Source organism: Mustela nivalis (assembly GCF_964662115.1).
Source record: "Mustela nivalis genome assembly, chromosome: 5".
NCBI lineage: Eukaryota > Metazoa > Chordata > Mammalia > Carnivora > Mustelidae > Mustela > Mustela nivalis.
In genome coordinates this window covers 155276880-155301322 of record NC_139024.1, presented here as the reverse complement: position 1 = coordinate 155301322, position 24443 = coordinate 155276880, and the positions used below count along the sequence as shown (strand labels likewise).

Sequence of the window (24443 nt, the reverse complement as noted above, 5' to 3'; positions counted from 1 at the left end):
TACACTTTTCAGAGAATGCAGGCTTATCCCTTTGCTAATTTTTTTCATTGGGCAGTTTGTCTTTCTTGTCCCATTGTGGTTTTTTTATATAGTAGTGAACTACTTATCACCTCTGTGGCAGATAGTTTTCTACTTTTTGGCATTTTTTTTTTTTTTTACTATATTTTGTTTATGGTAAATTTTCCATTTAAATATATTATAGATATCTATATAAAATTCCAAATATTAAATGTTAGAAACTTATAAAGCTTCTAGATTTCCATTCTTGGTTAAGAAACTGAACAGCCTAGGTTTTCCTCTCAAAATTGCTTCCTAAAATTATTTTAGTCTCTAACCCATCTAAAACTTTATGCACTTTTATAGAATCCGAGTTTATATTCTCCCAGATAGACGGCCTGTTGTTCTAACACAATTTATTAAATAATCCATCCCCTCCTCCCACTGTATATCCTCTGTTATTAAAGTCTCAAATGGAATTTCTTCTACTGATCTCTCTGTATAAGTCATGTTTCCTTATTAACTTATATGCTTGTTTCTAGTGTGAATGGAAGGCCCTCGTTTCCTTTTTATAGGACTCAATTGCTAGGAAGGAGGAAATGTATTGATCTATTGTATCCAGTGAATTTACCAATTTCTATATTCCCGCTTCTTGCTACTTTTTAGAATAAAGCCCCTTGAGTTTTTCCTAGTCATCACCAAAATAACTTTTATTGGCTTTTCTACCTTCCTTGATGTGAACACCAAGCATTTTATTTCCCTTTTGTACTGCATTTGCTAAGAATTTCCAAAGTAAATAATTTAGTAGGAATTCCTCTTTAGTTTTTAGCGTTTTTTTTTGTTTTTTGTTTTTTGTTTTTTAAGATTTTATTTATTTATTTGACAGAGAGAGATCACAGGTAGGTAGAGAGGCTGGCAGAGAGAGAGAGAGAGAGGGAAGCAGGCTCCCCGCCGAGCAGAGAGCCCGATGTGGGACTCGATCCCAGGACCCTGAGATCATGACCTGAGCCGAAGGCAGCGGCTTAACCCACTGAGCCACCCAGGCGCCCCTAGTTTTTAGTTTTAAGCTATTGTTTGTCCTTTGGGATATTTGTTAATTTTTGGCATCTTCATTATTTTAAATACCATCAAAGTTTGCTGTTTGAAAATTTTTCAATAGCTTTTAGATTTTAATTATATTGATATATAATTTTCTTCAAACTCAATGTGACTGAAAGAATGAACTAGAAAAAGATGTGTGTTTTTCTAAGGTGGTCGAATAGGAGAGAAGCAAGTGAGCTGAGGTAGAGCTAGAGGAGGGCAAGTCAAATTGATGAAGTTTAGAATATAAGGGAGGTCTGGAGCCTGGAGCCGACGACCACGAAAGAATTCTTAAGACGTCTCTTGTGCAAAAAGGTGATTTTATTAAAGTGCGGGGACAGGCCCGTGGGCAGAAAGAGCTGCTGCCTTGTACCCCAAGGAGTGGTGATTATATATTGGGGAGTTGGGGAGGTGAGGACAAAGGGGGTGTTCAGAAGGGCTGACACGGTAAAAACTTTCAGGATATTGGAGGCCTGGTTATTGTCAAGCCAAGCGGTGTTTTGTTTGCTTTCTCTAATGAGGTACCAGTTGGGAGCTTCCTGGTGGAATGCCACATTTCTGCTGTTACATGTCCTTGTCGGTGAGCTTTCGGTTTAGAAGAAATTCAGCTTGATTGACATTTCCTTTCACCTCCGTCTCCTTCCATTTTAGGGAGGGGAGGGCAATGTTAGGGCTTCAGGAACTGAGCTCTGGGTCTCTGGAAGTTAGGCTGTTGGTAAGAAAGCCTCTTTCTTGTAAATCACTAGGACATTTTTAAGCGGAAGGAGTCTCAGGTCTTGCAAGATTGTGATCTCTACAAGTTAGCTATTGGTTCTTCCTTTAGGGCAGCCAGGAGGGCCTGAGGACTGTCACAGATGTCACAAAGGTGGGGGAGGGGAGTAGGGTGCCAGCTTCTGCTTTGTCCTTAGCCAGCCTTTTGCTCCCCCATCAAAATTCTGAGTCCCTGAGATTACCAGCTGGATGCGGTGTTAGCAACTGGATTCAAATGCTGCTGATTGACTGAACTGAGTACAGGCCTGAGACTAGTTAAGTAATTATGTAGATCAGTAAGTAGATCAGTAGTATGGAGGTTACTGCTAGCTTTGAGAATAGTTTTGGGGAGGATGGAATTGAATTCAGCTAGAAGTATAAATTTGGGAATCATTGGTATATGGATGGCAAGTAAAGCCATGAACCTGGGTGAGGTCAGCAAGAGGAGACCTTGGTAGAGAAAGGTATAAAGGGGAAAATATTGTCCTGAGGCATTAAACATCAAGGGCAGAGGATAGCTAGTCCTGACCATTTATCACTGATAAAACCGAGCGACTATTCTCTGTGCTTCCATTTGCTAATGTAAAAGTTGCATTAGAGCAGTGATTTTCATGGACTGTCAGGAAGAGATGAGAACATCTTAGAGCGTGCCAACCTGTAAAGGTAGATAAGGCTTCCTGGGATTTAGGTTGGGGGCCCTTACGTCGTTAGGCATAAGTATGTTTGCGCTGGGTCACGAAGAAGACTGTGTATCTTATTGGGGTCACAAATCTGAAAACTAGTGTTAAGATGCTCCTTTATGGTTTTTTCACAATCCCAAGAATCTGCTGTTTTGATGTTCTGACCACAGAATCAGATCTAACATCTGTATAAGAGAGTAGAGAGACTTGAAATCCATCTCCTTGTCCCAGGTTTTCTAGAAACAGATGGGTAAGAGGTGACATACAAATTCTATTATTTACTAATTGATTGCATTATTTTTGCCTGTGGGGACTTTTGAAAGGAAAGAAAAGAGATGCGCAAAGCACAGGAGTCACAGGATTCCAGGACTGATGGGTGATCAGTGCAGGCCCTTTAAAGTACTGAGGACAATTCATGACCTTGGCTCTGTATAAGTCCTACATTTGCTCACAAATGGGAAAAAGAGCAGAGGGGAAATCTCGCATCTGGATGCTGCAGGTTGCGCGTGCTATGTGCCCAAAGGAAAAGGAGGAACGTTGGGGGGCGGGGGGTGAGTTCTATTCTTTACACTATGACTTATTCTTCAGACCTTTGACAATGTGTACGTGCAAATCTAAGGGGTAAAATTACTCTGTGGACAAAAACAGAACTAGATTGGGCACTTGGGTGGCTCAGTGGGTTAAGCCTCTGCCTTTGGCTCAGGTCATGATTTTCAGGGTCCTGGGATCGAGCCCTGCATCGGGCTCTCTGCTCACTGGGAAGCCTGCTTCCCCCTCACTCTCTGCCTGCCTCTCTGCCTACTTGTGTTCTCTCTCTCTGTCAAATAAATAATCTTAAGAAAAAAAAAAAAAAAAAGAAAAACAGAACTAGGTTAAACAAGTATTACCTACTACGTGGTGACCGAGGACAGTGCTGGCCCAGTAGCTCCCCCAGGATCCCATCGCGTGTGCGCCATTGTTGATCTCACCAGTCGCCTGCTGGACTTAAAATTTTATTTAGCAAAAACTACATGGTCATTTCCAAGGGTGTCTCAGAATGGGTTTCCAGGAGTGGGATTCCGGGGTAAACAGCAACACTGCAAGCTGCAGTTTACAGTAAAATCATCGTCACGGAATCTTAAATACAAATGCCTAAAGACAGAAATGTGAGTGGACTTCAACTCTAATTGGTCACCATCCATTTTATTTCATTTTAAAATAAATAGTTTGCTACAAAAATCAAAATTACGTGGAGAGATCCACACTGAGAAGTCCACTTCCACGTCACTGACCTTGGCCACCCAGTTCCCTTTCCAGTGTCTATGGAAACAGAAACAACATACTTTTCTTCCTTGTCTTCTCACAGGAGAACGCATACAAGTTCTCTACCGCTGTTCGCCTAGCAGTCTGTCCTGGACCTGTGGCCATCTCCTCCCACAGGTATGTGATACACAATGTATAAAACAATAGTTCGCGTTGGTTTTGGAAGCTCCGTGTCTGTATCAGAGAGCTGAGCCCTTTGTATCAGGCGTTTTCTCAGATAGTCCTTTGTCTTTTAACTTTGATAAATGTCGCTACCCGGCCTTATCTTTCAGTAATTGAATGTGTCAATATTTTCTTTCACAGCTTTTGGATTTTGAGCAATATATTAAGAAGGGTCTTTGCCACTTCAAGAATCAAAGGAATTCACCTCTATTCTCATCTGGGTTTTTGTTCTGTTCTTTTTAACATGTCAATCTTTGATCTATTTGGAGTTTATCCTGGTATATATGGTGTTTTACAAACGGCTATCCCATCGTCTCACGCTAATGAAGTCCGTCTTTACTCCCAGTGATGAGAAAAGCTATCGGTGGGGCTTTTGGGGGGCTCAGTCGGAGGAGCGTCCAACTCTTGATGTCAGACCGGGTCTTCATCTCAGGGTCATGAGTTCAGGCCCCACCTTTGGCTCTGCACTGGGTGTGGAACCTATTAAAAAAAAAAGTACTGTCTTTATGGCATACAAAATTCCTGTGTTGTTGACTTCTGGACTTCTGTTGTGCGTCAGTCCCTCTGTCCAAGCAGCGGCACCACACTGTGTAAACTGAGGACTGACAATCCTTCCCAAAAGAGGGCAAAGATCACCCACCCTTCCTGTCCTTAAGTTCCAATTTTAGGGCAATCATGCCCATTCCAGCTTTTCAAAGAACTGTGGAATGCTTAGAGCTGGACAAGCTTCGGAGGTGCGTTAGCGTCTGTTTCCGTGCGGGCGAGCCGCAAGGAGCGCTGCGCTCTGACTTCAGGCCCCAGCAGCCCCACCAGCTAAGAAGGGCCCACCAGAGCTTCAGAGCCCTGTGCTTTCACCCAGCGTGTATGTCGGGCCACATTCAAGGTCAATGAGTGAAAGAAACTAGATTAAGTTTTATGATCTTAGAATCAGTGGGTGTTCTCTTTGAACCAATTTATCACTCTTTCCTCCAAACTCTTTACAGGGCACCGTCCCTTTCCACATGGGGAATCCTAACTACAGAGGAAACAGTTAAGGAGGCAGGTAAGGTATCCTCATTCCCGTGCGCTGAAGATGAAGGAGCTTTTGTAAGCAGCCACTCTCTTCCACACTCACATAGGGTTTGGTGTTTTTTAAAGGATCGCTCACGTATCTGCTAATTCTTCAGAGAGGGCACAGGGTCCAGGTGTGCATGTGTAGACCCTCTGCCCCTAGAGAACCCAGCACTGCCTGGCTGCTCTTAGGTAAAGCCAAGCGACGTGGGAAGTGACCCACAGATCCGCACTATCCCATGTCCCACACAGAACGGGGACCACTGGAAATAGGATTCAGTTAATGGGGGTAGCAGCTCCCCCCAAAATCTTGTGGGTTGATTTTATCCTTTTATTTATAAAGCTGCTAATATGCTACACACTCCATGGTTGTGCAGCAAATATTCATTCAGTATTTTGATACTGAGAGACGAAAACAGTGAGTAGCAGTTAAGCAGCTCCTGAACCTACCTAGAAAGCAAACTGGAGGTTTTAAAGTTCATTCTGGTGCTGAAAATTCTTCTCATGGAAAACAGAGTCCTTAGAATATCCCAACCTTCTTTAAACTTTTTGAATCAGGAAACATAACCTACAAAGAGAAAATCGTAACAAAACGTGACAAAAGAGCACTGTAAAGCTCACTGAACAAGCAGAGTAAACGGCCCCGCAGCACACGCCGGTCGGAGCCCAGATCGTCCGCCGACTGCTACTCACCCCGCTCTGACACTCACCGCCCTCCGTCCTCCCTCAATGTCCGTCCTCCCGATGTCCGACAGTCATTCAGTTTAGCTGGTTTGGGATCTTAATTAAATGGAAATCAAACTACAAGCAGTCTTTTGTGCCTGGTGTCTTTCTCACAGAAAATCAGGTTTGGCAGATTCATCTGTGTTGCTGTGCAGAGGTGTGACTCGTTTGTGTCCTATCAGCTTCCATTCTGTGACCATACCCCAGCTTAGGCATCTGTTCCGCTGCCGACTGACATTTGTGATGACAGTGCCTCGAGCGCTCTTGCACGTGGTTTGGCGCCTGTGCGGACACGACGATGTTTACATTCCTAGAGTCAGAAATCACTGGGTCAAACCCTTACCTTTTCCAAAGAGGTTGTACCACTTCTCCCTGCTCTGAAATCAAAAACGAAAATGAAAGCCATAGTTATGAACATTCAGATGACCCTCCCACACCTAATACTGAGTCAAATTTAGATGAAAATCCCTGTTTCATATCCTGCTAGTTTTGGGTTTGTTTTTTAATTAAAATTGTTGGTCTTTTTTCAATGTTCTCCATCGTGGCAGATGCGCGGTTTTCCTCTGCATCTCTTGCCCATTTTTCTATCACACTGTGTGCCCCCAACAAAACCCCACGGCCTGGTGGCTTAGACCGAAAGGTACTTTCTCACGGGTCTGGAGCCCCACCACTGATGTCCCGGGGCTGACCCGCTGTCCCAGCCCCCCAGAGGAGGAGCAGATCCTGTGTGGTCCAAAGCTCCCATTATGAATTATACTGTTGACTGTCCAGTGGCCGAGACCGCCAGGTAAACAAAGGCACTCTCCAAGGGCCTCTGGATCACGTCCCAGCAGCTAGGGGCAAAGGCCAGCCCTCTCTTTGGGTAAGGTTAATACTACATACGCCTTCTAGAAATTGCTGACTTACAATGCCGCACAGATGTCCAACACCCATCGTTCAGTCTTTCTCCAGATGCTGCACCCGCAGGCCCTCCCCTGTCCTCAGACGGTCCCTCCATCGCCTTAATTCTCCCCTGGACCCGTGGCAACAGCCTCCCAACTGGTCTTCCTATTTCTACCACCATCCTCTTAAGTCTGCTCCCGACACAGCGAGCAGGTGTTTTCTCGTGTCCCCTGACTCAAATCCTGCCATCAGCTTCCCTCCTCGTGCAGTAGAAAACCCAGCGTTCCTACACGGTCTGAGGGCCAGGCCTTTCAAACATCTGTTTTTTTCATAATTCTACTCGGTAAGAACTACATGTCACAGCAAAGACACAAAAGCAAAACAAGTATTTCAATAAATAATACTTACCCTAACTTGACTTTTTCTGTGCTATTTTCTCTACATTCTGTTCTCTCATAAAAAGGCGGCAGCAGCCCCTTAAACTGATTTCACAAATACTTAATGGGTTGCGCTCAGCAAACTACACTGCTCTGTACAGCCGATGTCTTTGCACCCACACACGCCCCCAGCACCTCACTGTCACCGTGACGGCGCGTCCAGGAGCAGCCTGGGGCCTTGCCCTTCCCGGGAGCCTCGGGAGCACAGAGCTGCCTTGGGGCCTTCGCATGGATCGTCCCGCCTACCTGGAATGGTTTGCCCAGAAAGCACAAGAGCTCATGCCCTCACCCTCTTTCAGATTTTACTCCAACGTCCTCCGTGAGGCGGCTCCCGGTGCCTCCTCCGTCACCGTCCGGCCCCTCCGGATCCCCCAAGGCTGAAACAGCATCCGTCCTCCCCGGAACTCATCAGACCTAAAAAGAGCCTTCAGTACCAGGCGCTGGAAAGACACCCGGCTCCTCAGGCCCTCCTGCCCCAGGACAGAGCTGGGGTTGGAAGACCACCAGAGGACAGCTACTTCCACAACCCGACGCCCTGAGGGAGCACCTGCTGGCCAGCTGACCAGATGCAGGCGATGGGAACTGCCTGGGACTCCAGAGGGGGTGGTGAGGGGACACAAGGACTGGGGCTCGGACGCCCACTCCAGCACGTCCTGGCCACGGATCTCTGCCGGTCGGCTTCATGTCTCACGGGTCTGGAATTCTTGGCTGCCCCCCGGAGTTTCAGAGCATCCCCATGTCACAGGACTAGATCGTTTACACAGAAGGAGGAGGACAAAGCCGCCGAGTGGGGGCGGCTCACGTCGCTCAGCAGGGCCAACTGCTAAGCTTTCAGGCATTTTTGTGAGCTGCTTGTTTAAACTCAAGGAATATTACAAATTAAATTAAATACATTTACAATTAAATAGCTTATATGAAAAACAAAGTTAAGGGCACCTGGGTGGCTCGGTCAGTTAAATGTCTGCTTTCAGCTGAGGTCCTGGTCCTGGGGTCCGGGGATGGGCTCCACATCCGGCTCCCTGCTCGGCGGGGAGCCTGCTTCTCCCTCTGCCTCTGCCTTTCCTTCCCACTCACACACTCTTTAAAAAAAAGAAGAAGAAAAGTCAACAGATCCCCCACACCTCCTACTTACCTCACTACTATCCTCACCCACCGGGAGGCTCCGGCTCATGGAGTGGCGAGACTCCGTCGTGGGCTACTGGGCCTCGCTCTGCTACCGCCACCGCACTTCGCCCCGGCTAGTGTGACACCCACTGTGCGGGAACAGGTGCACTGCAGAAAAGGGCGAGCGCTACAGGTTAAAGGGGTTTTGTCTGTGTGTGTGTGTGGGGGGGGGGGGTTCCTTGTTTGTCTTCTCAAGAGCTGACTATTAAGCATTTATGGACATGCCATTAGTTTCAGAGAATGTTCTCAGGAAATGCCAGAGTCACTCACCTGTTTTGTCAGGAGAAAATACAGACTATTCTAGCTGCCCCAATTCATTTTACAATATTCCTGATACTGGCTCTTTTAGAACTGGTTTCTTAAAATATGTATGGTTATGGACACTCATGAAGTTTTTGTTGTATTACTGAGTTGATTCTATCAGAATGTCCTAATTATGAAACCATGTGCATCATCACTTAGATGATCGTGTAATTTTAAAATAGTTATTAGAAATAAATGCTCCCCTCATGCTTAAGTTTTATTTATTATATAAAGGTATTATTTTACATGAGTATAAAAAATAAAAGAAGCGGAACCCCCCTTTTTTCCAAAATGCCTGTTTTTACTTCAATAGAACTAGTAATTAATCCGATGTCTCTGTTGGCTAGATGTGCTAAGCTAAATATGAAAAACTCCCAAGCAAATCCATTTCTTCCTTATATTTTACTGTTATCCAAAGAAAATATAATGGCCTCCTATGTCATAAATGTAATTTTTGCTTGTTAGCAAATGTGACACATTGAGGTTACCACAGAGTGGAAGGTCTGTGAGATACCACTTGGATTATTACATAACTCACAAAGGCAACAGCGAGGCTGACCACTCACATTTCAGCTGAACCCAGAAAGCTTATTAAGCTGATGTTTCTGTCTTCCAGCTCCTAAAACAAACAAAACCCTCCCGGTGGTCCAGACACAACTCTCCTTGCCCTGCCTCCCATATTCCGGCAGGATGTAAGGGTAAATAAATCTGATTCCACACTGGTGGAGCTCCTACCCGTGGCTTTGGGCTTCTCCATAAACAGGACAAAGGTCCTGTGGTCAAAGTAACATCTGGTCTAGTGGCCAGACAGAAAGAACGAGTGGGAGGAGCCTGTCCCAGCCAACGTTAGGAATGGGGAGGACTGGCCGCAAACCCGGGCCACGGGGCCGGAGCCACCTCAAGAAGCAAGAGGCCGGGAGGGAGCCCCCCAACCCCGCCCATCCCCACAGGCCCTGTGGGTGTGTGTCTGGCGAGGGGTGCGACCCTCAGCACCCGGGGCCCCAGAGAAGAAGGAAGCAAGGCCAAGCCGACTGTGGCAAGGGTTGTCGGAAGGCGACAGTCTGGACAGGGAGCAGAAAGGGACAGGTTGGGGATGTCAAGCTCCATCCAACTCTGCTCCGAGGACTTCCAGTGAAGGCAGGTCTGGTGACCTCTGGGGACAGAGGTTCTTAAGCTGCTTTTACAGAAGACATTTCTGGAGAACTTGGCCAAGGCAACCAGCACCAGGCAACCCGCCCAAGGCACCGTGTCCCTTCAGCCCCGCTCCCCTTGCTCTAGGCTGAAGCCGTCCAGATGGTGACCGTGCACACAGCCTTGGCTGCGTCCCCAGAGCCTCTCATGTGCTGCGCCGTCTGAACAGAGGGTCCTGGGACTTGTCCCCCCAGACCTGACCACCTGCGAGACTCAGGTGGCACGAGTGAGCTTGGGAGCCCGGTCAGCGGACGTGAGCAGCCTTCAGGTCGGAACTGGCCCTTCTGCTCCGAACCCCAAGAGCTACAAATCTTGGCTCGCGTCCCCTCCTAGGGAGGCCGGCCCCGCAGGGCGGCCCCAGGAGTGCGGGCAGACACACAGCCGGGCTCCTGGATGACACAGAAACATGGGAACCTGGAAAGGCAGCTCGCTGCAAACTGCACGTCGGCGAACAAATGTTTCACTTCAGACCCCGTCACTCACCCTGTGAATGTGGCCCCTATGGTGACGGCGAGTCGAAGTCTCCGCCGAGGGAGGGACGCTTCGTCCAGGCCTGTCAGGACCGCAGCCCGGCCGTGTCCCCGGGGCTTCCCCGGCCGATGCGGCCGCACGTGCGAGGACCCGATCCGATGTGACTGTCTTACCCGCCTTCATGGCTTACTGTGCTCCCGTCTGTGTGCACATTTCCGTTTTCTGCTGTTTCTAATCTAGTTTGATAATATCAATAAAGGGATTTTTCTACTTCGAAACGGAGAGTACAGCCGCTGTGAATATTTTGTTCAGAACGGACACAACACCTTCTAACTCCTAGTTCATCAGACAAGAAAATACGCTAAAATGACTCGATGCCCAGGTAGTTAACTGCAGCCAGTAAAAGCAGAGTAACATGTTGGTTAACTATAATTTACAGACACTGCTCATTTGCCTACTAACCACACAGTACAATAATATTTATGTCTCTTTACACGTAACACAAACTTGTAGACGCCACCCCTGGTACAACTCTGTCCCGGGCTTAGGTTTCCCAGCTCCTCGTATTAGGCTTCGTAGCCTAAGAAGTTCTGCTTAGAATGCTGAATAGCATGAGAAAATCCGGGACATAAGCGGACAGAGAAGGGGAGAGAGGATGGGGTGGCAGTGGCAGGAAAGAGATGGGAGAAGGCAAAACGACAGGTTAGGGAAGAGCCCCTAGATGACTTCTAGAGTCATCTAGAAGGTGACCTGTGGACGGGGAAGTGGAAGAGGGGTACCACACAACCAAGCTCACAGGAGACAGACGGCTGGCCTCAAAGTGGAGACCGCGTGAGTTGTAAGGCAACCGGGAATGGTAGGGACGAGGGCCAAGCAGGGAGCACACGAACATTCGAACCTTTTTCAAGCACCGTATGCAAGCACAGCGGTGTCCGTCCTGGGTACCAGCACCATACTCCTCCAGACACCACCGAACAGACAAGTTCTCAATCCCTGGTAGAAGGCTTCAGCATTAAAGGTGTCAGACTAGTAAATTATTCATTCATTCAACAAATATTTACTGTGCATCTACTATGAACTAAGCACCGGGCTAGATACAAATATTTTAATCTCTATAAAACTTAATTTCCTCATCAATATGACAGAGATGTTAACCCCTGATTTACCCACCATCCACAGCCCAATCCTCTGTGCCTATGGTAGGTAGAGCTTTTTCTCAATTTCCTTAAATAGCTCTGCCAGGCTCTGGTGGGTGCTGGCATGCCCCGAGGACCCTTCCTGACTCCAGGGCCCATCTCCCTCCGCTGCCCCCTTCCACAAGGCCTTCCTTCCCCTGTGGAGTCTCTCTGCTCCTGGCCCGCTCTGTTGTCCTGATCTGCTCTGCCTCACGCGTCTGTATGGAATGAGCTTTTCCTTATTACCTACAACCAAACTGAGAATCTAGAATCTCCCCAGAGCACACTGCGTGCTGAGAGAATCAAAGAAGCAGACTACAACTGGGACTGAAAGGAGGCTATTAGAGAAAACTTCTCTCCAGATCCAGTCAGGGCGCTGCCTGGGAGACATGGCTCCTTCCAACCCGTGGCTCGGCCGTCTTTAGGTTACGGCCCCCAACCCTGCCCTGCAGCTGGTCTCTAAACAAGAGTCTGAAGAGGAAAAGGGCATGGAGTGCTGTGACGTGATCGCTGGTTATGGGCCAAGTCGGAAGGGCACACGTCACTTTTGCTCACCTTCTACAAACCAGAACTCAGTCTCTCGGCCATACACTCTGACCAGTAAACCCTCCCAGGAGTCTGACCTCGAGTCCAGGGAAGAAGAGGAAAGAGACAGTAGTGAACACGTAATCATCTCTGACACAGATGCTCTGCTGACTATCATCACGCCTGGCCCAGTTCCCCTTCCTGCCAGGCCCCGGGGGCCAGATCTCTCCCTGGACTGGGTCGGCAGTGCGTCATGAAGACAGTTCGTGAACGAATGCGGCACCGTCAGCATCAAACCAGCTGTTCAAATGACACGCAAGTCAAATGATTCTGATGGTTAGGAATCATGTCAGTGAAAGAAATGTAATACCTGACGTAATTTTTGTTATTACTCTTCACTGCAGTCCCTCATACACAGTCAACTACAGAATCTAAAGTACACCTTGGTGAGTTCTGATAATTGTATGTTCCCATGTTACTCCCACTCTAACTATGACACAGAATATTCCCGTCACTCCAAAAAGTTCCCTTATGCTCCTCTGAAGTCAATTTAGTAAGACCCTGAATACAGTACGTCTGAATACAGATGTATTCAGGGATTCAGGGATTAGAAGGCTTACATCTGCCAAGACACCTGGGTGGCTCTGCCAGTTGAGTCCCCAACTCTTGCTTTTGGCTCGGGTCATGATTTCAGGGTCATGAGGTCACACCCCGCGGGCGTCAAGCTCGGGGCTGGGCATGGAGCCTGTTTACGATCCTCTCGCTCCAGCTCCCTCTGACCCTCGCTGGCTCACACTCTCTCTCCAAAAAATGTTTTTCTAATTTTTTCATTTATTTTCCTATTTTTCTCAATTCCTTTCAGGTATTGTCTGAAACCCATTGTTAGGTTTTTTGTTTTATCTTTTTCTTTCCTCTTTTCTTTTCTGGACAAAATGATTAATGTAAACACTCACCCCAAAGGAAAGAAGAACAGGAGGTAGCACTCAGTGCCACAGATTTAATCAGCAAGATGTCTGAACTAGAACTTAAAACGATTACAAGAGTACTAGCTGGGCTTGATATAGGTAATACGATGACACTAAATTCTTATCTTCAATAATTACTCTGAATGCAAACGGACTAAATGCTCCAATCAAAATACATAAGGTATCAGAATGGATTAAAAAACAAGACCCAGGGCACCTGCGTGGCTCAGTGGGTTAAAGCCTCTGCCTTCAGCTCAGGTCATGATCTCAGGGTCCTGGGACCGAGCCCCATGTCGGGCTCTCTGCTCAGCAGGGAGCCTGCTTCCTCCTCTCTCTGACTGCCTCTCTACCTACTTGTGATCTCTCTCTCTCTGTCAAATACATAAATAAAATCCTTAAAAAAAAAAAAAAAAAAGAATAACTATTTCTTTGAAACTGTTCCAAAAAATAAAAATGGAAGGAAAACTTCCAAATTCATTCTATGAGGCCAGCATTCTCTTGATTCCAAAACCACACAAGGACCCCACTAGAAAGGGGAATTACAGACAAACATCCCTGATGAACATGAATGCAAAAATTCTCCACAAGATTAATAAGTAATCAGATCCCACAGTATGTTAAAAGAATTATTCACCACATGTCGGATTTATTTCTGGACTGAAAGTGTCATTCAACATGCACATCAAACATGACACACCGCATTAATAAAAGAAAGGGTAAGAGCTGTATATTCCTCTCAACAGATGCAGAAAAAGCATTTGACAAAATACACACTCTGTCTTGATAAAAACCCTCAACAAAGTAGGGATAGGGGGAACAGTACCTCAAAATAATAAGGCCATATACGAAAGACCCACAGCTAATATCATCCTCAATGGGAAAAAACTGAGAGCTTTTCCCCCAAGATCAAGAGTACAGCCGGGATGTCCACTCTCACCACGGTTGTTCAACATAGCACTGAAAGCTCTGGTCTCAGCAATCAGACAACAAAAATAAAAGGCATCCAAACAAGCAAAGAAGAACTCAAACTTCCACTCTACGCAGATGACACAATACTCTATGTAGAAAACCTGAAAAATGCCACCAAAAAAATTGCTAGAACTGATATAGGAATTCAGCAAAGTTGCAGGATATAAAATCAACATACAAAAGTCTATTTCATTTCTATACACCAGCAACCAAGCAGCAGAAAGACAAATTCAAGGAACTGGTCCCCTTTACAACTGCACCGAAACCCATAAGATACCTAGGAATAAACCTAATCAACGATGCAAAGAATCTGTACTCAGAAAACTATAGAACACTCATGAAAGAAACTGAGGAAGACACAAAGAAATAGAAAAACATTCCATGCTCAGGGACTGGAAGAACAAATATTGTTAAAATGTCTATGCTAGGGGCAGCTGGGTGGCTTAGCTGTCGGGCGTCTGCCTTCAGCTCGGGTTGTGATCCTGGGGTCCTGGGATCAAGCCCCACACTGGGCTCCCTGCTCCACAGGGAGCCTGCTTCTCCCTCTCCTACTTGTTTTCCCTCTCTTGCTGTGTCTCTCTTGGTCAAATAATAAATAAAATCTTTTTTAAAAAATGTCTATGCTGGGTGCCTGGGTGGCTCAGTGGGTTAAGCCTCTGCCTTTGGCTCCCGTAATGATCTCAGGGTCCTGCTCAGCGGGGAGTCTGTTTCCCTCTCTCTCTCTGCCTGCCTCTGCCTGCTTGTGATCTCTGTCAAATAAATAAAGAAAATCTTAAAAAAAAAAAAAAAGTGTCTCTGCTACCTAAAGCAATCTATACATTCAATGCAATCCCTATCAAAATAACACCAGCATTTTTCACAGAGCTGGAACAATTTTATAATTTACACAGAACCAGAAAAGTTCCCAAAGAGCCAAAGTAATTTTGAAAAAGAAAACCAAAGCTGGAGGCATCACTGTTCTGGACTTTTTATTACAAAGTTGTATTACAAAGCTGTAATTATCAAGACAGTATGGTATTGGCACAAAAACAGACACATAGATCACTGGTACACAATAAAGAACCTAAAAATGGAGTCTCAACTCTATGATCAACTAAACTTCATAAAAGCAGGAAAGAATAGCCAATGGAAAAAAAGACAGTCTCTTCAACAAATCATGCTGGGGAAATTGGACAGCCACATGCAGAAGAATGAAACTGAACCATTTTCTTGCACCATATGCAAAAATAAATTAAAAAGGGAAGAAAGACCTAAATGTGACAGAAATCTGTCAAAATCCTAGATGAGAACACAGGCAGCAACCTCTCTGACCTCAGCCACAATAAATTTTTGCTAGATACATCTCCAGAGGCAAGGAAAACAAAAGCAAAAATGAACTACTGGAATTCATCAGGATAAAAAGCGTTTGCACAGCAAAGGAAACAGTCAACAAAACTAAAAGGCAATCCACAGAACGGAAGAAGATATTTGCAAATGACATATCCGATAAAGGGCTAGTATTCAGAATCTATAAAGAACTTACCAAACTCAACACTCAGGAAGAAAATCCAATCAAGAAATGGGCAGAAGACATGAACAAACATTTCTCCAAAGAAGACAACCAAATGGCAATAGACACATGAAAAAACGTTCAACGTCACTCAGCACCAGGGAAATACAAATCAAAACCACAATGAGATACCACCTCACATGGGTCAGAATGGCTAAAATTAATAAGTCCAGAAACAACAGATGTTGGCGAGGATGTGGAGAAAGGGGAACCCTCCTACACTGTTGGTGGGAATGCAAGCTGGCACAGCCACTGTGGAAAACAGCGTGGAGGTTCCTCAAAAAATTAAAAATAGAACTATCCTAGGGCACCTGGGTGCCTCAGCGGGTTAAGCCTCTGCCTTCAGCTCAGGTCATGATCTCAGGGTCCTGGGATTGAGCACCACGTTGGGCTCTCTGCTCAGCAGGGAGCCTGCTTCTCCCTCTCCCTCTGCCTGCCTCTCTGCCTACTTGCGATCTGTCAAACAGATAAATAAAATCTCTTTTAAAAAAAAAAAAAGACTATCCTATGACCCAGTAACCGCACTACTGGATATTTGTACAAAGGATACAAAAATAGGGATTTGAAGCAGCAATGTCCACAACAGCCAAAATATGGAAATAGCCCAGATGTCTGTCAACTGATGAATGGATAAAGAAGATGAGATGTGTATACACACACACACACACACACACACACACACACACACACAGGAGTATTATGCAGCCATCAAAAATGAAATCTTGCCATTAGTCCACAAGACTTTATTCATTATTTAAATCTTGGGGAAGTCTGTTAAAACCTTAGAAAGTTTTAAAGCACAGGCCTACATAGGATTAGGGATGTTAAAGACCTGATGGGGATGAAACTAGAGTATATTATGCTAAGTGAAATAAGTCAGAGAAAACAAATACCATATGATTTCACTGATCTGTGGAATTAAAAAAAACAAAAGATGAGCACAGAGAAAGGGAAGGAAAAATAAAATAGGATAAGAAGAGAGAGGGGCAAACTATACGAAACTCTTAACTATGGGGGAAAAACTGAGGGCTGCCAGGAACAACTGCGGTTTGGGCAGGGAGGGGTTGGGGTAACTGGGTGACGGGCATCGAGGAGGACATCTGATGGAATGAGCACCGGGTGTCACATGCAACCGATGAATCACGAAACTCTACCCCCGAACTAGTAATACACTATATGCTAACTAACTTGAATTTAAATAAAAATTAGAAATTTTTTAAAAACTGTCATGATATCAATTCTCTCCAAATTGATATAATAGTTTTAATAAAATCCCAACGAAAAAAATACAGCAGGAGCTTTATTTGGGAAGGAGGCTCAAAACTGGCAATCTGATTCTAAATTTACATGAAATGTGAAGGGCTAGAGAGAGCCAAATCAATCTTCCAAAAAAGAAAAAAGCCCAAGGACTTATTACTATCTAATTTTAAGACTTCATTAAAAAGCTATAGTACCTGCTTCCTCCTCTCTCTCTGCCTACTTGTGATCTCTGTCAAATAAATAAATAAAATCTTAAAAAAAGAAGAAAAAAGCTATAGTAATCAAGGCTGTATGTCAGTATCTTCGGCCTCCAGAACGGTGGGATGAGGCGCTGGGATGGATCCAGAAGTTCCTCTGGAGTGTGATCCACTGCAGGAGCGTATGAGCCACTTGAGGAGCCAGATGGGTCCATCAGCGTTCCCAGGAAAGATACACACATGCCCTTGTCCCCAAATTAAAACAGGATCAGGGCCAGACCACTGATTTGTTAAAAGATCCTTCCACCACACTTAGGCATAATGTTTCCCGGGCAAAGACCTTTTGAATTTGAGGGTTCAGGTAGAGAGAAAAGTTGAATGTTTTGATTTGTTTACAAATGAGTATTTTCATATTTCTGTAAGTCACAGACATCTTAAGGAAAAGTTTCCTTAGTCTGGAAGAGCAAACATTAGAGAACCAGCCATGTTTCAAACAAGAGCCATAACACTATAATCTCTTAGTTCATTCAGTCCCATGTTACTAATTCTGGTTTAGTTTGAATGCAGCTTTAGTTAGTTCTGGAAATTTTTATTCATTTCAGTTCTGATCTTAAAGATACTGAATACCTGTGCTGTCCTAAAAGTCTTTTATATGAACCTCCCAGAAATGAAACTCATTTTGCAAGACAATAAGGACAATTATAAATGACAAAAAACAAAAACAAACAAAAAAAAACCTCAGAAATGAACATTGTGAATGATCTGATAGGAGAGTTCACTATGATAAGGCAACTCAGTTATTCTGTGCCACATAACACTTCAATAGCCAGAACCAGAATGTTACATACCAAGCAAGCAAGCCTAATTAGTCCACAAGACTTTATTCATGATTTAAATCTTGGGGAAGTCTGTTAAAACCTTAGAAAGTTTTAAAGCACATGCCTACATAGGATTAGGGATGTTAAAGACCCAATTTTTCTAGGCAGGGTGGAGAGAACAACTATTTGCATTTTCTTATCAAGACAAACCAACAACCACACAATACTTTTGGTCTTATTGAACAGAGAGAAGGCAAACTTTCAATCTTCTAACAATGTACTTTCAAATCCATTCATTTCGGTCTCAGTCCATCCTGACCACATCTAAAATTCCATTCCAAAGTTTTCCCTCCATAAACCTTCTACAACTTCCCTTTGCATTCAGATTTTGTCCCAAGCCATTTCTTTCCAATCAACCATCTCATTTCGGACAAAATTACCTTCTTCTACCTTTAACAAAAATGCATTCCCATTTCTTATCTTTCTTACTTATCTCCCACTTTTCCACATTCAGAGTGGTTTCCCTTATTTCCATCAGTCGTAGTTAGAGTTAGCAGAATTTTTCATTCTTTAGAAACCTTCATCTCCAGTTAAGACTAAGGAGTAACCAATGGCAAACTGTTATACCAGAATTCTTTAGATGGCAAATTTGTGAATCAGTTAAGCACAAAGCATGTTACCAACAGATTTAAATATCCTTAGTTCTTCGCAGTAAGCCAAAAGCACAAACCTATGCCCAGTTAACAGTGATTTAGCACTCTCTCCCATTTGGAAAAGACTTAGATGTCCAACAAATTTAATTCCATTTATCATCCAAGCAAAACTTTAAACTTTCAGGTTACCAAAGACTTTGAAAGCTATCTTAACAATTACCCAAGAAAACTCTGAGACAATTAATTCACCATCAGTTTAGTCATCTTTTGGTTAACAAATTCCAAGAAGGATAATATGAGCTTTTTTGACCTTCAGTAAACCTCAATAGAATAACCTTTACATTTAGTGCTGATAACTTTAAAGACGTGTCTAGCTTGGGGCTCCTGGGAGGCTCAGTGGGTTAAAGCCTCTGCCTTTGGCTCAGGTCATGATCCCAGGGTCCTGGGATCCAGCCCCGCATCAGGCACTCTGCTCAGTGCAGAGCCTGCTTCCTCCTCTCTCTCTGCCATCTGTCAAGTAAATAAATAAGTAAATAAATAAATAATAAAGATGTGTATATCTTAATTGCCAACAAAACTTAGTTCAAATACGGATTTACGTTCCACTTGGGCCCACCCCATTTTTAATTTTTACCTGAAACTCTGGTGGGGAAATCTGGAGTGGGGGGGTGTTAGGTCCAAAGGGTGCTCTTCTTGTTCCTTGACAAACTGTGGTTAGTCTTCCTTGGGACAGAGACTTTAAGGAATATTCCCAAGCAGTTGCCAAAACTCCCTTTGTTTCAGGGAAATCCCCTGTCTTCTCTGGCCCCACACGGACTACCTAACCCCTCTCCCCTCACTGGTGGGAAAACATGGTGTCTGCTCCTCTGCTGGAGCTGATGAGCTCTAAAACCCCAGAAACCCTTTCTCTTCCTTATGGTCCCAAACTGTCTCATCTACGTCCCCCTTCTCGTTTCTGCACCAACTTGGATGTGGCCTACATAGTACCCAGAAACAGATCCAAACATCTACAGTCAATTAATTGTGAGAAATGTGCCAAAACTAGCTGGTCAAAAGGGAAAGGGCAATCTTTTCAAAAAATGGTTCTCCAACAACTAGATATCCTCCATAGGGGAAAAAAAGAACTTCACACAAAGCCTTACACAAAAATTAACTCCAAATGGGTCACAGGTTTGAATATAAGAACTGAAATCACAGAAAATCTTCAATACCTCAGGACAAGCAAAGGTTTATTTAAAAAAAAAAAAAAACACAAAAACTGTAAGTGATAAAACAACAAATTAGCTCACCAAAAGTAATAAGGTCTGTCCTTCAAAAAACAGATACAACAATGAAAAGAGAAACTACAGATATTTATAATACATATATCTGACAGGTGACTTGTATCCAGCAAATATAAAGAACTTTGCAACTCAATAATAAGACAAGCAAAAAAAAAGTCTAAGTTTTCAACAGACATGTCATAAAAGATGTAAAAATGGCAAAGTACATGAAAAGATGCTAAACATTATTAGTTATTACAGAAGCGCAAATCAAAACCACAATGAGTTACCACTTCACACCTAATAAAATGCCTAAAATTAAAAGTGCTGATCTGGTGTTAGCAAGGGTCTGGAGGAACCAGTCCTCTCATACACTGTGGAAGGAAGTGGACAATGTTATAACCACGCTGGAAAAAGAGCTTGGCTGTTTCCCATAAAATTAGACAAACACTTATACAGCTCAGCAATTCCAACCAAGAGAAATGAAAACATGTCTACACCATGACTTGTATACAAAGTCTTTTTCAGTGTTTTTCACAATGCCATAAATCAGAAACAACCCAAAAGTCCATCAACAGGTGAATGGATAAAAAAAAGTAATGTAACCATTTAACGAAAGAGAACAATAAAAGGAACAAAGTGGGACACATGCAATGATAAGGATGAAGCTCAAAAACATTTTGAAAAAAATAAACCGGATACAAGAATATGTGATATAAATCCCATTCATATGAAATCCAAGGAATGGGGAAACTAAGGTATAATAACAGATAGCAGATCAGTGGTGGGCGAGGGTCGAGGTCTGGGTCTGGGGGACTGTGTCCAAAGGGGCACAGGGAAGCTATCCAGGTTGAGGGAAATGTGCTGTATCGTGATTATGGTGGTAACTACATGGATATATAAAATTTATTATATCATACAATGAATACAAGTGCATTGTGTTGGATATAAATTATTCCTCAAAGCTGATTTTTTTTTAACGATTTATTTATTTATTTGACAGAGAGAGATTACAAGTAGGCAGAGAGGCAGGCAGAGAGAGAGAGAGGAGGAAGCAGGCTCCCTGCTGAGCAGAGAGCCCGATGCGGGACTCCATCCCAGGACCCTGAGATCATGACCTGAGCCGAAGGCAGCGGCTTAACCCACTGAGCCACCCAGGCGCCCTCAAAGCTGATTTTTTATTAAGTATATTATTGGCTGGAATGGGGACAGGTGACAATTACTATCAGGATAAGTATAGTAAAAACAGAAAAATACTATAATCAACTCATAAATATATATGAAATTAAAGAGGAGAAATAATGGGGTGATTAATTAAAATTAAAAACAACCTCTAAATTTTATTTTAGTCTACAGTTTTAAAAGCTGCCCTTCCTGACAGAGGCCATTCCAACCTTCCATATTTCATCATTTTGGTTGTTTCAAAAGGTCCTGGCTTTGAGATAAACTCACTCCTATCTAAACATATTATATGTTAAGCCTTAGCGACACTTTACTTTCTAAAGAAGATACTGATTTAAACAAACAAAACTGAAAACATCAACACTTAATGATAAGATTCCACATACTAGAACAAGTGAATGGGAAGATCTGGAGATGAGGATTCTCCCTTCACCCCCTTCCTCTACCCACCAAACACACACACACACACACACACACACACACGCACATGCACACACACAAACAGCTCCTGCTAAGTAGGGGGACGACTGGGGTATAAGCATTCCACCAGCCGAAGGCCCCTGGCCACGTCACAGAGTATGTCCAATCTCTGACATGCCACTTCGGCCTTCCCTATTGATGGCATGGTTATGGGGATCAGACGGGTCTTTTGTTGGCAGAACTATTTTATTTCAGCAACAGAGGAGAGCCCTGCTTCAGAAGAGGACATCAGTACAATAAAAGAGAAAGCCTAGAAACAGTGCCAACACAGAACATACAGAATCAGCAATACTAAAAGTGGGGAGGAGAAAGGCTGACCACTCAGATTGAGCGATTGGCTTTCATACAGAATCTAAAGAAAATTATAGTTCTACCCCTCACAAAAAGTTCCAGAGCTAGCAAAGACACAGACTAGAAAACAAAATCTTTTAAAATTTTAGAAGAAAATAAGGAGGATATTTATGACCTCAGAGAAGGGCAGAATTCCTTAAAATCAGATACAAAGCCAAAAACTTTTAAGAAATATAGTATTCAACTTGAACAATCCAAAATTAACACTATCTAACAAGATTCATTCTAATCACAATTAAGGGACAAACAATATACTTGTAGACACTATCTGTTACATCACTAAGAATCAGAATCCAAAATTCACACAAACCTTTTAAATATCAATCAGTAAAGAAAAACAACCCAGAAGAATACCGAACAGACAACTAGCAGAAGAGGACGCGACAAAATGACCAATAACTTGCAAAAAGCAAGGAAATGCAAATTCAAACAACAGTGAGATACCATTTCAAACCCTTGGGGCAGGAACATAGGAAAAAAAATAAAAAGGATGTCAACCTGGCAGTCTGGAGTCCCATTAAAGTGTGCATCCCCTAACAGTCACCAATTTTCTCTCTTGGTATACACCCTGGAAAAATTCTTGTACATACGCACACAGATCTGAACTACAATGTAAGGTGCGGCACTATTTGCAAGACAGGAAAAAAACCCATATATAATATAATTAAGAATATATAATCAATATATAATCATGAGCTCGATACTGGCATGGGTAGATCCAGGGATGGAACATGAAAACGAACAGAGCATGTCCACAGGGAAAGAACAGATCGGTTGTAGTTGGTGCCCTGAAAAGTAGCTCACTGAATGATGAAAATTAAACTGGATCCCAACCCTCTCCATTGCCTGCAAAGGTGGAATCTAAATGAATTAAATGCCTAAGAGCATAAGGTAAACTCCAAAGCTTGTAAATACACAAATAAGTCAATAAAAGAGAACTTCAAGCAAATCCTATAGGCACAAGTCATAATTAAACTAACAATTTTGATTATGTTAGAATTAAGGTTTGCTGTTCAATTAAGGATCTATGACAAAGTTACCTCATTTGTGAGGAGATACTTTAAATATCAAAAACCCACAAAAAATTAATAGGTAAACTATATAAACATCTGAAAAAGCAACAAAAAATGTAACTGACTCAGTAGAAAAATCAACAAAGGATATCATCGGGCAGTAGGCAGAAAACTGCAAGGCTAATAATCATTTAAAGAGATGTACAACTCAGTTCCCGAAATGGACAAATAAAACAGTGAGAGGTCACTTTACTCCCTATTTGCCTGGCATAAATTAGAAAGCTAGATAAAAGCAAGCACAGGCAAGTTCATAAGACATAAACACTGGGACATGGGGAGAAAAAAAACCAAAAACAAAACCAAAAAACCCCTCTCAGGCACTGATGCAGGATTCTACATGCTGAAGTCACTAGGCGGGGTATCTGGTACCACTTAGGAACTACTGGAATTTGGGAGTCTTTCACTGAGAGGGTGAAAAAGTATGCACACTGTGGAGGGGTGCGCTGCTCTCGTTGGGTTCCAGCTGAGTCAGAAACACCGCAGCGAAGAAGGGTCTTGGAGACGGCAGCAGATCACAGCCTCAGAGCCGGCCAGCTCTCCACCGACACCCCCAGATGTTCACCATCAGGAACAAAGGCATTCATTACGATTTATTCTTCCAGTGGAATGGACGCTACGGCATGTATGCACACAGATAACAAAAACCAATATCCCGCGGGGGAAAAAGCAAGTGACAAAAGGCTAGACACAAATGGGCCGGGCAGCAAGACAGCCCCTGACGTCCGTCCTTAAAAATCCATTTAAACGACACCGTACTGCATCTAGTATTTTGAAAAGTAACTTTTAATATTTTTAATCAAAACGGGTTCTGGGAGACGACACCCCACCTTCAGACGCACTGCTGACTCTCAGAGGGATAAGCCGGGAGTTCTTCCTCCAGTCTGTCCCCTTGGATTTCTCCCACCACAATTTGGAGCAAACACAGTCAGATGTGAACGTTTAAAGATCTGGGAGTTGGATATGCAGGCTTCCATTACTCTTTCTTTCTTTCTTTCTTTCTTTCTTTCTTTTTTCCCTTTGAAGCCTCTGAGGAAAGCCCAGCGGCTACACCACAAGCACGAGGCCGGGAGGGTCGGCGGTTCCCGGACCGCCCACCCCGCGGGGGTCTCTACGCGACTCACCTCTTTCCTGCCGACTCAGACGAGGGGTCTCCATCTTTATCCCCTGACGAGTCCACCACGACCAGCCCCTTTGCCAGGGCTCCCCACCTTAGAAACGAGAAAAACCTCGGCGGGGAGCAGCCGGGCTCCCCAGCGTTCCGACCTGCCAGGTGGGAGCGAAAGCACCACGCCATCGATCCCAGACGCCGGCACACGAGCCGCGGCGATGGCGCATGCGCAGCTTTTGAAGGCCGGAGGGGGCGGAGCCGGTGCTGCGGGGCGGGGCCGGCGCTGGGGGCGGACCTCCTGCGGCAGGAGGCGCCAGGACCTTTCCCGACGACCGGGCTGGGCTTGGAGGGGCGGGGGAGCTCGGTGGATGCTGACGCCTGATCCGGTCTCGCGAGGTCTCCCCCGACCCATCACCCCTACTCCGGTCAGTGGTGGAGTCTGCGCAGAGGACCCCTGGCGTGGAAGCGGGGAGCCCCACGGCCCTGCAGCCGCTGGGGGCACACACCCTTCGGGGATTTGCCTGCCGCCCAGGACCGAGTGGAGAGGCTCCCGTGAGGGTGGGACCTTGAAGGCCCTCAGGACCCGCCTCAGGAGAGAAGGGGGTGCCCCGTCCTCCTTGAGGCTCATGGGGTAAGGGGACCTGGGTAAGGCCAAAGAAGTGACACCTCTGGGGGAGAGGTCCC

General features: G+C 44.5%; 1 long non-coding RNA gene across 4 annotated transcripts; it reads right to left on the bottom strand.

The window, feature by feature from the left end:
* Positions 1–3483: 3483 nt before the first annotated feature.
* Positions 3484–24093, bottom strand: LOC309865302. Of its 4 annotated transcripts, XR_014312013.1 has the most exons (5): positions 23773–24093; positions 8000–8142; positions 5732–6054; positions 5472–5589; positions 3484–4451 (listed from the first exon to the last, which is right to left on the bottom strand). It is a non-coding gene; the product is annotated as an uncharacterized lncRNA (long non-coding RNA). The 4 variants fall into 4 exon arrangements; XR_014312014.1 differs by having other exon boundaries at positions 5472–6054; positions 23773–23922; XR_014312015.1 differs by lacking the exon at positions 23773–24093 and adding an exon at positions 10205–13071 and having other exon boundaries at positions 3671–4451; positions 5472–6054.
* Between the last annotated feature and the right edge of the window lie 350 nt (positions 24094–24443).